The sequence below is a fragment of the Numenius arquata genome, chromosome 4, assembly GCF_964106895.1.
Source record: "Numenius arquata chromosome 4, bNumArq3.hap1.1, whole genome shotgun sequence".
Lineage (NCBI taxonomy): Eukaryota > Metazoa > Chordata > Aves > Charadriiformes > Scolopacidae > Numenius > Numenius arquata.
Window position 1 is genome coordinate 32,346,668 of NC_133579.1, and position 16,094 is coordinate 32,362,761.

Sequence of the window (16,094 nt, forward strand, 5' to 3'; positions counted from 1 at the left end):
ATTTCAGTGTGATTTGTTTTCTTATCACTTTACTTGTAACTTTACTGCCATTCACCGCCAAGAGACCTTGAACTGGAGGCTGCGGCTTTAATCTCAATTTGTTATACTAAAATGCAAAATTAAAGAAAAATGAAGAAAGTTGAATATTACCAAGGAATGTGATTGATAACATTGTGTCATTTTTGAGTTTTAATATTATAAACTGAATTTTATGATACTCTACCCTAATAGTGACATATTTAACATTTTAAGACTGGATATAATAATTTTATGGGACAAAATGGGTATTGTTAGAAGATTATACAGTAGTAGTTTGTCAAATCCTTGTATATTAAATACCAAAACACTATGATAAAATAATGGTAAGAGTCTCACTTCTTCTCAGAGAAGAAAATCCGTCCTTACATCTCATCTCTGGTTCAAGACCTCCTGGAGGTCTCTGGTCAGTGAGAAGCACAGCGTGCAGCACGTGCCACCACACCTCTGTGCCTGGGGGTGATGGACAGCTAGGATTTGTAACATACTGGCAGTTTTAATTTGCAAATGTGAAATAAGGACTTTTTTATATCCCAACAACTTCTGATTTGCTTCCAGGCAAATCCAGTTCAGTAGATGCCAGCAGGACATATACCAAAGGGAACAGGCAAGACCATGCTTTCAAACAGCACAAGAGCAGCCAGGAATGGATCTCTTTGTTTTTCCTCCTGTGTTTGACCACCTCCCAAAAACAAAGTCCTCTCTTCCACATCACCAGCCAGGCTCAGAATCCCTTACACCCCCATCTCTCTAAAGTGTTTCTGGCACACTGCAGATACTGATGACTGTTGATTTGCATCACATTTTCCCCTCCAGTGTTCTTTTTCCCTGGCTTCCATCTACCTTCCAGCCCATCCTTAAGCTGAGGAGAACTTGGGATACAAAGGGATAAAAAACATGTAGAACTGCAAATCCATGCTCAGAGCGAGCTACCTTTCTGGAGTGTGGTAGGACATCACCAATGATTGTAACGTTGGTACACGTCTGTCATGGTAAAGGATGGTGACCTAATGGACTGAGAAGAGGGAATCATTCCCTGCTGTCAGGAGTCTGAAACTCAGACGATGTCCAAACCCAAAATAAAACCAAAGAAAAATATTATATTGATAACAATATTAGATGTTATGACTGCAGTATGCGATATACAAATGGCAGTAGCTCAGGAGATGAGGTACAATCATATGTGCAGGGTACAGATGTACGAAGAGGGAGGACAGCACAGGACTTGCAAGCATGGAAATCTGCAGATCAGGATGCAAACCGAGGAATTCCATTGTGCTTTGTCTGCCTGAATCGCTATTCACCGTCATCCAAGCAATGTTCCTTCTTAACAGTCTATCCTTAAAGTGCATATAATAAAATGAGGCCACTGAGACTTGTACAGTGCTGGCTCTCTCCACTGATTTTAGTTCTCTAAGTAGAAATGCTGCACAAGGTCAGTTTATGTGGCAAAATACATATGAGCACACACGTTGACTCTCCTTTCAGGAGGAAATGATATGATTTCAAATTGGATTTTCTGTACAGACGAGTAGGGTCCCACAATGAGAAAGGTGTCTATAGAAAAGAGTGGTGACTGAGATTTTTATACATACATATATAAAGGCTTTGAATAGAGATGTCACATTTTTGTTATTTATATAGGTCTCTTTGGGGATCTATAAAGATTGTGGATTCACAAATATTAAACATTTCAGAGCTGTCAAATGAAAAGTGTCAAATAAATGAGGTCTGGGGGAGTTTTCAAGTCCATTCTAACTGGGGGGACAAGAAAGAAAGAAAAGAAAAAAAAAGAAGAAAAAAAGGGCTTATACTTTGGATATCCCTAAATATGAAAAGACAATCTAGCCACATTTGATGTTGACAAAGGGGTTAGAGTTGACTGCTCTAGAAAGTTCTGTCCAACAACCTCTGCTGCCCCTGATGTAGCGCCCCAAGCATGATACTTTATTGCTTAAATTTGTCATCTCTTACTGGTGAGATTCAGGGACAGAGTTCTTTGCCTAAATCCTCCCCACCAAATGCAGGTCAACAAAGGTCTTACTAGCCTGTGTATTTTCCTGGCTTGCTTTCAGATTCACATCCCAGATGAATATCCTAACACCTCTACTGTCTTTTTCCCTCTCCCTCCCTAGTTTTTGTGCACTTAAACACAAAGTGAAACACTCTTCATTTTAGTCTGTTAGAGAACTGGATTTTTTTTAATTGTATTTATTAATTCTAGAGTATCCCGGGAGAGGAAAACTTTAGAGTAAAATGCAGGGAAACTCAGGGATGCCTATCCATAGCAGGAGAAATTAACTAGAGATTAGTTCCTCTATTGTATTCAGTTTAAACCTACTAGAAACCTTTGCAGATACTAAGGACAAACTTCATCCCAAACAGAATCCAAATAGATTCTCCCTCCATCTGTGGACAGTCCGAGAAAGAAAGGTCAGGACTGTCTTCCAAAGAAAAGATGATCACAAAATAATTTCTGAGACGTTAGTTTCAAAAAAGCATCGATGACCCTGCCTGCAACATTATCCCAGGGCACAGTACTGAATAGAAACATTTATTTAAACATGCCAGCTTTGTTTAAAGTGAAAGAGAATTCCCTTAAAAATACTTTCAAAACAAAAATGAACAGCAATTCCCCACAAAAAAAAAAAAAACCAACCAAAAAACCCCAAAACAGCCAACACTTACAGAACAAGAAGAGAAATAAAACCTGTTTGATCACACTGAAAAAGGATGTGCACATTTTGCAGCACAAAGCAAGGAAGTGAAGTTGGCTAATTTTCTCTGAGTTTTGCCTTTTTTCTTCTCAGAAAACAAAGACACACACACAAAAAAAAAAAAAAAAAAGAAACAAAAAGCAGGGATGAAAACGTGAAGGGAAAAGGCAACACCAGCTTGCGAGAAAACTCTCTCTAATTCCACTCTGAAGATGTCAGCCAACATAAAAAGCTACGGCGGCAGCAGGACAAAACATTACCAATATTAGGAGCCCCATATTTTGCCCCAGGCTGGCGTCCCTGGGGAGCCCTAACGCCTAACGAGGAGCAGCCGGCGCCACCACCGAGGTTTTACTGCCCACGGTCCGGGAGGGCAGAGTGGGCGCTGGAAGGGGCCAGGGATGGCACCGGGCTGGATTTTGCCCATCTCGGCGTAAGGGCGCTGGAGCCAAAGGAAGAGGACTCTGTGTACTTGCACGCCGTGGGGTGCTGGTCTAAAAATGACTCTTCCCGACACATGATTGCTGTGACTTGGCTCGCTGCTCTATCAGACTTAAAGAAAAAAAAAAAAAAACAAACCAAAAACCAACGCATCCATCCAAACCCAGTCTTCTAGAAAAATTCTGGTTACATTTCAACCTGGAGACATAAAAGCCCAGACACCCAAGAGGTCCATCCCAGAGCCGTAGCACCCCAGCAATAATCAAAGGCAACATTTTTATATTACGGCACAACACAGTCCTGGTGTTTGGACTTGTCAAAACAAACAAACCATATTCAGTGAAATCTGTGGCACAAAAGAGCTAAACAAATTATGGGGTAGAGGCAAACGTGGCCACACCATCAGCATTCAAGACCTGAAGAAAAGAGTGGAAACTTTCAGGGTCTGAATGCAGGAGTGGAAAAGCTAATTGAGCACAAATGAAAGGATCTATTACGGCTGAAAGAATAAGGGAGAGTACAGGCAGGACAATACTCTCATTTATGATTCAAATATCCATGGATAGTGGAGTACAGCTTTAAATACAATTTACAGCCTTGATTACAAATGACTATGTGCATCAACTTGGAAGGAATGTGAAGACTGTGAGCGAGAGAAAGAGCCTGCCCTGTCGGAAAGGAAGGAGAAGGGGATAAGTGAAGGCAGAGCTGGGCTGGACACTCAGAAGCAATTGGAATGTGCAGAATTATGAAATAGAGCTTTTAAAAACCTGAAGATGAACTGATCAGTGGGCAAGAAGGCTCACATTTAAAATAACTGAATTGCTCAGTGATAAGATTATAAAGGGAGATTTATGCTAGATAATCACAGCAAGATCAGGGGGAAGAGAGTATCATTCTGTCCCTGTGTCTTCCGAAAGCAAAATATAAAAATATGAATGTGGTAAAAATAATAAGTACTGGAAATGAAGAGCAAGGACAGGCTCCTACTTTTATGGAAAGCAGCAGCAGCTTTTTTCCTCAGCCTACAGCAGACCCAAAACTGGTCTGAAACCACCCAAGTTATAGAAAACTTTCTACCCAGAAACTGTCTGTATCCTCACTGCTCTTTTTTTTTTTTTTTTTTTTTAAACTGAGTTATATTTTATGGTCCGAACATTGGTGCTGTTAAATTAACAATTGAATTTTCCAAGAGTTTGAAAATTCTAAAAATCTTACGAAAATTGTACCATGATTCGGGTTGTGTAGCAAGAAAATTAGCACCAGCCTCTCATGGCTGGACACTGGCACCAAAGACTCTGCACCCTGAGGTTGCACAGACTGAATGTTCTCGTGCTTTCTATTCCACATCCATTCCGAGCTCCAGAGGACATTGCATACCACAGCAGCTAGCGATAGTCGGGAAACAGCCATCAGCCCTCCACAGGTCACAATTTCCCAGTTTTCCCAGAGCCTGCCTGAAACCAGAAACTCACCAAAAAGCGACTAGTGGGAGCTACACCTCAGCAACAAGGAGATAGGCACCACCAGAAGCAAACAGCTGGCTGAGGTTGTGACCTGCAGGACATCAGTACCTGAGAACTCTGCCCTGCTACGCTCTTTACTGGTATTGGCTATATAGTAAGGGTAAGGATGCATTTACCTCTTTCCCTAGGTGGCCCCAGGACATTGTTTCTTCCAAGTGGAAATCGCTTACTCAAAGTGATCTGTGCATCCATAACTGTCAGGCTTAATTACTGGCAGTGCACCATATGCTCAGGAGTGAAACCCAAATTTAAAAAGCCTCCATGCCTAGTGCAGTATGCAGCAGTCTCTCTCAACTGAATAAAATTAAGGAACTGTACATATATCCCTGCAATATCCCAACCGGCTCCCACCAAACGCTCTTCAGAATGGGTTTCCAGAATTTGCAGGTAGTGAGAATGATCAAACATCAGGAATTACCTCTCCTCTTGTAACCCAGAGCTGCAATCTTCATTATTATGTGCATGGGAGTCTATAACTGTGTAACAAGGAGGAAGAAAATGAGAGGCTTCTTGATGACTAATTCAAGATGACGGAGCCCTCATCTATGAGCCCAAAAAGTAACCGCACGAAGGACAAAACTGAAGTCACCTCTGTTTTCCTCATCATAAGCATTCATTGCAGAACACAATAATGCTGGGGCAAGTGTGTGTATTTTTACTTCTTTTGTTAGAGTTCAGCTGGCACCTTTTTTAAGCAAGGCAGTTAAGAGTGAGTAGCCGAACATAGTACCATTTCCCTACAATTATTCATTTTTTAAGGACATTGTTTTTGAAATGAAAAGAGAATGAAACTATATGGCATGTGCTCCCAGTCTCAGATTGGGTGTGGAAGAAAATAATGGCCACACACTGCTATACAATTAGGTCTGCCTTGGAAAGGAATTATACTGATGTTTTTCTAAGCAATGCCAGGTGGTTTATTCACCAAATAATGAGACACTAAATGATTCTAAAGATTCTTGGCAACTGGTAAATGCTTACCTTGGACTTCCTATTCCTCTCTTCAAGAAATGGTTTGCTTTTCCCAAGAGTTTTCTTAAGCAGCTCCTCAGCTGTGATTAAAAGCAAATAACAGTGGACTGAAGGTTGGTTAACTTATACTTGTTTAATGATACAGCTCAGGGAACTGCGAGTGCACATCAGATGTCTCTCATTGATTTAGTAAACAGCTTCAGCCATTGGAAGACCTTGTTTTCAAAGTCCATAACTCTCTTTAAAAAATCCCAAATCAAACCTGTTGTAGTTAATTTTTCTCCACTTGATCTCTGACCACAATTCTATGAAAAAAGATTAAAATTTTAGCTACACTATTAGCAAGAGCAACAAAAACATGCAATCCTTTTTCCCTACACTGCAGACAACCTCAGCAGCAGAACATTCCTGGGAGCAGGAGGTGGCCATGCGTGCACCTATGGTTAGTGGTGCAGTAAGGACTGGTGGTGGCCACAGCCCAGCATGGAGGACCGAGGGAGCTGGGCTTCTACCTGCCTTCAAAGCTGAGCAAAAAGGGAAAGGCCATATCTCAACAGGCTTACGGCAGCCTCACTGCTCCATGTTGACTGTGTAACAAAACTGCTCCATGTGGGTGAGGACTTGAAGGGACCCAGCTCCAACATCTGCCCAAGCCCAAGCACCGCTTATGGTGGGGCAGCCAAAGGCCTTGAAGACAATGGCACAGAAACTCTCAGGGTCATCCCACGCCCCCACGTCCAGAGAAGCACCAGCTGAATCATTCCATTGATCACTGGGAAACACGATGTTTCAATGGCTCTGTTCCCTCATATGTCTCCCCCATCTTTGAGAACTGGAAAGCAAGCGCTGTAGCTCCAAACAAAACGGACCTGGGGATGGTGCACCTCCTGTCTATATTCAGAGCAACATAAAGCATAAATAAACCTGGGGCTACTGAGATCAAGCTTAAGAGCAGGCTTCTCTGTTTCCCCTGCTGCTGCAGATGAGTACCCTGCATATGCAGGGGTGAACGAGGACTCATGGGCTGGGGTGGACACCAAGGTCAGAAGAAGCACCAGCACCCAGTGGGTAACAGCAGCTGGGCATCACTCAGGGGAAAGACTTTGCAGAAATGCGCCGTTTTGTAACCACCAGCAGATAGAAAAATCAGTTAGCTGATGGATTTTGCTTCCCTTTCTCTTTGTCAATTTAAGAAGCAAAGCACATTATAAAAAATATTAATGATTTAAAAAAAAATGCTGTGAATAATTCTTTGCTTATTGTTTCTCCTCCAAATATTTGGTATTTAGAATTAGTATTGCTTTGGCCATGTCTGTCCAAAGATTGCTTCCATTTCAAGAGATGACTATTCACAGCCAGCAATTCAAAATTTCATTTATGTGAATACAAATTGATATCTATGTAAAATCCTACATCTCAAATACATCTACTTACGAGTCATTTTCTAGAATATTCCACAAAACTCTAAACATACTGAACATTGCAAGGCTTCCCAAGAAGAACTAATTACAATGCCCAAATTAATATTTGAATAAAAACTTGAAGCAATAGCTCTGTTCTCATTTAAATATGTGACTACTGTCTTTGTAATGTGCAAAGCATTATAACCATTTATATATGTTCCTAGTGATATATTACTGAGTTGAACCTAGTTTCCCCTTCTTTTGTTCTGGGTTCGTAACCTTGCTGTATTATCTTCCATAACTCTATAGCTTGCTAATGCATAATTCAAGCCTCTCTTATTGACAAAAGGCGGCAGAAAGAAAGAATATTTCAATGCCACTTTCCCACGTAGATAGTATTGCTTTCACTTCAACTGGTATCATTTCCATACTAAAGCCAAATCTTTTAAAGTATATTAAGTATCATTTTCATTGCTTCCTCGCAATTGATTCACTGGGACAACTACACCTGTTTACCTCCATCTTCTGAGACTACTGTATTGCAAGTTTTTTGATGGTTTTTAGTATATTTTTTTTAAAGATATGTTCTTGCCAAAAGAAGAAATTTCAGTTAAAGCATTATGAGCTAACGTATGACATCATCTTCACACTAATCTCTTGATTTAACTAGAGCTTGGCTTTAGGACTGGTGTCACAGTTGCCCCAGATGGGTGTAGGGAGCAGGACCATTTTGCGCTCATCCTGTAATCCCTTTTCTAACTCCTTCCCTTCATAAAATAACTATGCAAATAGGCGTATATCAAGTTTCTGTGCATCACTGACTGGAGGTCAAATTCGTCCTCACAGTCAGCCGTGCAACTATGCAAAAATCCCACGGATGTTAATGCAGTTGCCTCAAATACACGCAGGTGGGGAGGAGAAGATAGTTTGCCCTTTTTCCATGTTGGAGAAAATGCCAAAGGCTTTCAGTCTCTTCTCAGAAACAGCTTGCATCGTTCCAACAGTACAAAGGTGACATGGACTCAGGGATAGTAGAATAATTAAAAACAATTAAAGGCTCTATAGAAACGGCGAAGTATCAAACTTTTCACATCATTATCTGAGCAGGTTAAGACTGTCAAGTTCTTGTGCCTCCACAGACCCTCAGCTTAAAGTCCTTCCATTGCAGCATCTTTTGGAAGCCTAAAAAGGATGCAACTTCTTTCTTTACAGATGGCTGTTGGGCAGTGAGCAGCTACTTGCATAGTATGGTATGCTGAGCCACAGACAGCAGGGAGCTGTGTGTGGAGAAGCTCCTCCGTTGCCTTCCTATGCATTTACCTGAGCTGTGAAATCCTGCTCTCTCACATCTGACCTGCCCTTCTGGCAAGCAATGTCCACCACCCAGCCAGCATTATTTGTTTCATATCTTGGTTGCAGTAAGAGCAGAAGTTCAGGGCAGACTGACTGAAACCAAGAGTGCCAGGGCCCATCCCCATGGCATGTAACTCCTGTAGAGGGCTGCCCATGTCCTCTGGGCATTGCACCTCACTTCTCAAAGCAGCAACTAGTTTGCCTCACAGGCAGCTTAAAGGCATTCAAGCAAGTAAGTGAGGTGGGCAGAGGGTGATTTTGCCCTCCAGCCCAGCTCAGGGTGACTTCCGTGTGGCAACCCACACACAGCTTTCGCATCAGGAAATGTCTCCTACCATACCATGCCCAGCACTGACAGACACCTACCTAAAAGGCCCTTTATATAATAAAAGAAACTGTAATCTTACAAAGAAAATTATTCTGCCAAAAGTAGCAAGAAAAACGATCAGAGGAGGGCCTACAAGGCACCTGTAGTCCTTGGAGTCACATTTACCAAACCAGCGTCAGTAATAACGTGGCCAAGTCAACATCTAGCTAGGTTTACAGCCTTGGTGCTTCTTCCCATGCCACCTCAGCACTCACTTGTTTCTTGCAAGTTCAAATTCCTGAAGCACTGTAATTCTGGCTACAGTCAAAATAATTTCTCTAAACTTAGGAGCTTGTTTTTCTTTTTCTAAAAAGTCTCAAAGACTCATTTGCTGCAAAATACTCAGAAAATACAATTTGAGAAGCAAAATTCAGGTGGGTTTAATGGTGCCTCCAGCTGTGCCTCATTTTAAAGTCACTGTTTATTTAACAGAACTAACGCAAAGGAGAATGAACTCAAGTTAGCAAATAATTTAGTATCATGCTCCGAAAAAGTAGCAGTTTAGGACAGCAACACTGCTGCTGCTTGGACTATTCCCCTTCTACTTGCCTCACCTTAAAAGCTACGTAATTTCTCACATCGTGTGCTGTCGGAGAAGGTAAAATGAAAATAACTTAAGTAACTTTGCAGGGAATTCCTTAGATGTTTGTAACCCTAAAAGCACTAAAACTTCCAGGGGCAGTGTAGGAAATGGAGCAGCCCATAAACAGTGTGCTGTGAAGTAATCATCAGCCTCTCCAGCAGCAAGTGAAAAGCCTATGTCATTTTTGACACTTGCTCACTACCTCTCCTTCCCCCTGCCCTCAACACTGTAAATGGCAAATTGCTTTCTCAAACATCACATACAACACTGAGCAAAGAACCAGATCTATAAAATCACCCATCGGATTACCTTCAGCAATAACGAATGGTGGATTCACTGGAATTTTGCTTGGGTCTGCTTGGATTTAACCCTAGCGCTGTACTCAACCTAGCTCAGGGAGTTCCCACAGGCTTCTTGCAGGTCACTTCTGCCCATAAATGACCTCTGGCCAAATGCTAGGCAGCCCTTCCTTGCAAAGGGTGAGCACAGAGTTGCAGTGAGCCTTTCCAGAAGTCACCACTCAGAGTGTCGGTCGCTCCTCACTCACAGGGTCCTCCAGGGTGGCCTGGAACATTTCCCCAGCTAAAGCAGCTCGGGGCTGCTGACTCCTGGGCTGCTCCCATTGCACGGTTGGTGCAAAACAAAAAAACTCAAAATACAGCTGAGGATACAAAACCCCAAAATACAGGGCTCAGACCAGTCCCAATTCCCTTCTTGACTTTGCCCTGGTGGATGTGGCTCATGGGATGTGAGCGAGCAGACCTTCCCCCTGCTTGCTGGCTGTGAGCTGGGGAAGCGGGCGGCTCGGGGAGGGGAGCCCAAGGAAGAGCCATGCATGTGTGTCACTGCCGGGGAAGCAGCAAGTGCACGTCCCCCCTCGTCACCCAGCGCCAATGGAGGCAGCCTTGCCCTCTGAAGGCAGCGATGGTCAGCAACCAGCGACCGAGCACCTGAGCAAGTTTCCACGTAATTCCACCTTCTAGTTTGTAGATTTCCACAAATCCACCACTGCAAAGAGCCTGCCAGTAGACTTAACGTTCCTACAGATATAAAATGTGTTTAATATCGCATCTGCATGAGGCTTCCTCCAGACTGTCTCTCTAACAATGCGGTTCAAGGATGCCCTCTACTCTGTCAATATTTGAAAAGAAAAAAAGAAATCTGGGGAAAACCCAATCATTCCCATATCCACAGCAGGCTTTTGTGCATTATTCAGAGCACTGATTTGCCGTTTGACAGGAGAGGTGGGAAGGAAACCCCAGCAGAGAGGACAGAACTCCTTGGCAATCCCCTTGATGTGTTCTTACAGACAGAAACTCTTCCCAGCTGCCTGTTCCCACCACTGCTCTGGAGATGTCAGCTCCTCCATGGTGCAAGCAACCACCTGCATCTGTGCTTTCTGAGGGAGGAGAGGAACACATGAAGACAAAAGGTCTGGGAAAGCAGTAGCCAGTAAACTGGTTACCACTGAAGTTCACAGTCCTGCATAGGGTGAGCTGATGGCAGTGACCTCCCACCGCTGGCTCCCATCTGGAAGAACAGACCCAGTGTCCCTGCAGCATCAGCATGACTTTTGTGAAAACTTGTGGTAAAAACAATAAATGGTTCAGTTCATGACCTGCCTTCGCCAAGGGAGAACCCTAGCAGAACTGTTTATTGGAACACTGCTCCGGCGCTCTGCGGCAAGCCGTAGGTCTCAGAAACCACTAGTGGCTCATTAATTGTCCCAGGCAAGGCACGACACTGCCCCGTCCCAGAAAAGTAAGCTGAATTCTGGGAGTAAGATGAACTGGAGGGCCAGCATTCCTTTTATTTTATGTCATACCGGAACAACAAATATTTAGAAGATAAATATATCATTTTTCTCTGCTTAAAAAAATCTTCTAAGATTCCTGTGGTACTTGGGTTGATGAGGATGAAATATGACACGCCGAGATTTTCACTTACAGAAAGGGAACATGGGTACCTCACATTTTCTAAACTCTTGACAAGTAACTCACCTTTGTAGATAACACTGATGACACAGGAACAAACAAATCAAGCCATCTGTACCAATCTTACATGAACTACAACTTAAATCTGAGATACAAAGGATTTCACAAAGGAGAGAGCCAAGTGTCTGAAGCCATTTTAACATTGGACATTTTTTCTTAACAGCTTTGAGCATCCCCATCTCTTTTATCCAATATACTACGAGGCATCTTAAAATATTCTGTACTAGAGAATGCTATCTGAATGCACCCTCTAGCATCCTCAAAGGATTGCTCCAGTTCAGCATCTGCTTAAAACACTATGCCTCCTTGCCTGCCTCGCTTTTTTTTTTTTTCCCTCCTGCTTGGGGCTAATCAGAGTCTGCTTGTTTCTCGAAAAGAGCAATATGCTTTTCAAAACCCCTTGGGTATTGGAGAGACCCTTCAGTCCAGCCTCAACTACTCTTAATTGTAATCCTAACTCTGGTTCACCCATCAGTCAAGAGAGTAAAGATCCAAAAAGGCATTCCCTTATTTTCTGTCAGAACGTCATTCAGGCTCATGCCACAAAAGAACATTTTTGCAGAATGAGTTTAAATTACACGCTTATTTTCTGAAGTTTCCAATCCCTCCCCCCTTTCATCTGAAAGGAAGCCCTTTGCAAAGGGCACAGACCTCTTCTTGTTAAGTTTCAGAGTTTCTGCTCCATCTCCACATCCTTTTGATCTCTCACACCATTGACTTTGCCCCTTTTGGCAACTTTTCCACTCTTGGTGAGTCTCTAAACCTCTTGCTCCGCTCCCGGCTTCTCCTTGGTCCTGTTCTCAGCTTTGGCCTTCCATCTACTTACTTGAATTGCCAAGGGTCAAAACTTAGCCCCTTACTGATCTTTCCCATGCTTTCTCCGTCTCTTTTTCTTATGGCCCTATGGAGAACACCCACCTCAGTATTCAAACCCATACAGCAGGGTCACGTTGATGTTCTTGACCCCTTTACCTAAGCCACAACAAAACAATCCCCTGTTCTGTGCCTGCTTCCTACTCCCAACACAACATCCTCTTCTCTCTCAATAGCAAAAGTGTCCCTCATTTTGACTAGTACGAGGTGACCAGTTTGGAAATACTTGTTTATGCCCAACACATACGGATTATTTTTTTTCCATCTACAGTTTGTCCTTTGTCCAGCAGCTTCAAAAGAAAAGCAATTTTTTTCTGGGGCTTTGGGTTGGTTTGTTGGTTTTTTCTTTCTCCTGAAAGCAGCACTAATGAAGAAAAAAATATAGTCAAATATATTTTTAACAGCTACTGTCTACCTTGAGACAGCTATGGATGTCATCACATGGTTATAGTCCCTCTCAAGGACACCAGCATACAAACATCTCCACTGCAAACAATTAATAGCAGAGTATGTTTATGCTTTCTCTGATCTTCAACTGTTTTACGTGCCTAGCTCTCCAGAAACAATAATTTCCTAGTTCATAATGAAAAACTAAAGTGAAAGGAAATTATATATATATGAATGCACTCCATTTTATTTGAGTTACTCTCTAAATATTGAGATCAAGCAGGCACTCCTTACCTATGATCTCCCAGTGAATCCACGTGAGCTTTTCCTCCCAACACTGGATTGCCCTGCAGTACGGGGCTGTCAAACACAGCAAGAGAGAAAGGAGAGAGCACGAGGGAGGAGGACTCTGCAATTCAGTGCCTTGCACAGAACTGCTGGCTTAAAAATCCTGGCTTGCAGGGAGAGCGGGAAATTTGACTTGACATAAAATGCAACCTTTCCTACTTTTAAACCAACACATTTTTTGTAGCAAGAACCTAATAAAGAAGTGATCTCTTGCTTTGTTCCAGGTCTTCTCATGACAGATTGGCTTTTCAAGGAGAGATCCGCAAATGTGTCAATGCATTCGAGCACTCCTGTTGGAGCTGCTGAGGTTATATGCTTTAAGCATGGGAATACAGCAAGGAAGGAAAACAAAAGCAAACACAGGCCTGGTCACAAACCATTTGAGCATCAAAACAAGGAAAGAGGGGGATACACTGCCACTAGAATGACACAATTTTGTAAAATGGCTCAAAACGTCACACATGCTCCAACGTGTCGAGCATGACCAATGTAAGCATGAGCTCCACGACATGTAGCACCCCAAAGTTCTAGAAGGTGGCAACACGTTTACAGGGATTACCATGAAATGCACATGACATCAATACCTGAAAATCCCTTCAGTGACACATTTTTATCTGACAGTCACTTAATAGCAGAACACTTCCTGGCACCAACAGGGGGATGCTGTTTTCCAAAGCGCAATTTTCTTAACTAGTTGATTTCATATAAGCAGAGTCTTCCACAGGATGGGGGCAGCAATTTACACTAAGGCTTTTCAACTTTTAAGTGGTTTTGAAATAACAAAACTTTTGTTTTGGCTTTCTAATTTGCTTTCCATTTTGCAGTATGTACCCATTTATTCATAGCATTTTAGACGGAAGGAATTTCAAGAATGCAAACAGCATGATGGCAATGCAGTAGCTGATTAGCTCCGTAGAAGAAGTTTCTCCAAGTTCGACTTTCGGTCAGCGCACAACATTCAGGGTACAAAAATACTCTGGCAAGGAATGTCTTCTTTCATTTTAGCTAGAATAAAAAAGGTCTTCTGCACTTTAGCTATAATAAACCGCACGAAAACCAGAGAGAGGGAGAGAGAAAGAGAGAGAGAGAGATGGCAGATACACTGAGAATCTGCAGCGTAGATAATCAAACCCTTTATTGTCTAAGTTACATTAGACTTGCAACACCATAAAAACCTGTAAGAAGAAGAAACAGTAGATTGGTAGAGGTAGTAGAAAGTCCCTGTAACAGTCATAAAAGGGCTTTACAGGAGAGCGTCATGCCAAAAAAAGTTATCACGTTGCTTAAAAGAGCTGATCAAAGCCCATTGACTAAATAAATAAGGAACACAACTCATTTTAAATACTATGGCCTAACTAAAATAACAAATCAATACAATACAATGATAAAGAAAAAAAAAGAAATTGTGGGATTTGCTTTTGAAAACAGATGGTCTTTAAGGTTGGTTTTCCCCCACCCACTCTTATTTCTTGTTTAATTAAGTGAAAATCTCATTTCTGTGCTATACACAGCATATAATTATTTAAACTGATTTCCCCTACTGTTGTTCTTCATGGAACTAAATTATGATTGTAAACTTTGCTGATTAGTACCCTGGTAATGGCAGTGACAGCACTAGTTTCTCTGTCAGAGATTCTGGAAGAAAAGCTCCAGAAAAAGCTTTTGGCTCTAAATATTAACTCAGATTTTCTAGATCAGCTTGCAAAAAAATACAATTAAAAAAAAAGAGAAATTACAAATGTACACTACACTTTTGTGCCATTTTGGGTACAGAAGAGTTTTTAATAACTAGAACACAAACAAATAGGCTAAGCAACTAGCTTTTGTGCATTTCTGAACTGCATTACTTTCACTCATGGAAAATATGACTCAGAAAAGCAACAAAACAGAAGCAAAACAAACAAAAAAACCCAACCCAAACAAAACAAACTGAGAAGGCTAGTGCAAACCCAAAATGATAATCATTAAGCAACACAGCAAAATATTTCATTTTTTCTTTTTTTTGTCCTTTTTTTTTTTTTTTTTTTTTTTGGTGTACAATGGAATGTGTCTATGCGACCTCCCTCAATATAACTTCACAGAACAGTTACAGTCACTTATAAGTATTTGCACAGACATTACTAACTACACCGAGACTTACAGAGAATTCTTGTATACATCTGGTGTAATAGCATAAGGAAAAACTAGTTTAAAAAAAATACATAAGAAAGTTAAATTTGCATTGTTGCAAGTGTTGCAAAGTAACAAAAACTGTCAAGTAATTTAAAACAAGTAACAAGTAGTATCCAGAACCAATTACTGACTAGATTTTTTTTAAAAAAAGCAACCCCCCGCCCATCAAAACTGTTGAAACAGAAAGATCACGCTTTTTTCTCTTTTTTTTTTAAACAAATCTTTGTGTCAGAAGCCCATTTCTACAAAAACAGCACTATTCTGTTATTGTATTAAGTAAACTGTTGCTCTCACCTGTATTAAAGGTTATCATCATTTCTGTACATGTAAAATTATTGCTTTTTTGAAAAATATATTTAGCATGCTAGGGTTTTTTTTTAATCCATTTCCTGCCTTTACAAAATGTTACAATTTAAAAAAAAACTAGTAAAGCTTTTGCAAAAATTTTCACAGAACATCTTCTTTCAAGGCAGCAGTAACTTTTGATAATGCATAAAATTATATGTGCAAAATCTGAAACTCTCAGAAATATTACTATCACACATAGTGTCACAGCAATAAGAAAAGAAAATATTTATATCTGTGGAATATATTTTTAATTGCTTACACTGCATGGTTTAACAACCTGTTATGTGCCACAATCCCACCTTGAAAACTTGCAGTTAAAGAGTTACTGTAGAAGAGGTATATAAAGCTTTTTTTTTTTTGTTATTTTTTTTTTCCTAACATCACCAGTGATCACCAAGTACAAGACATGACACGTTTATATGAACATTAACCTGCCACCACAAAAGAAGTTCCTTGTCTTTCCAAAACGTCACGTGGCCCAGGGAGGAGCGGTGAACCCGCTGAACCAAACGCAGGAGCAGAGAGTACTGTACGGGCCCACGGGCTGCCTGAACTTGTTCAGTGACACCTTTTC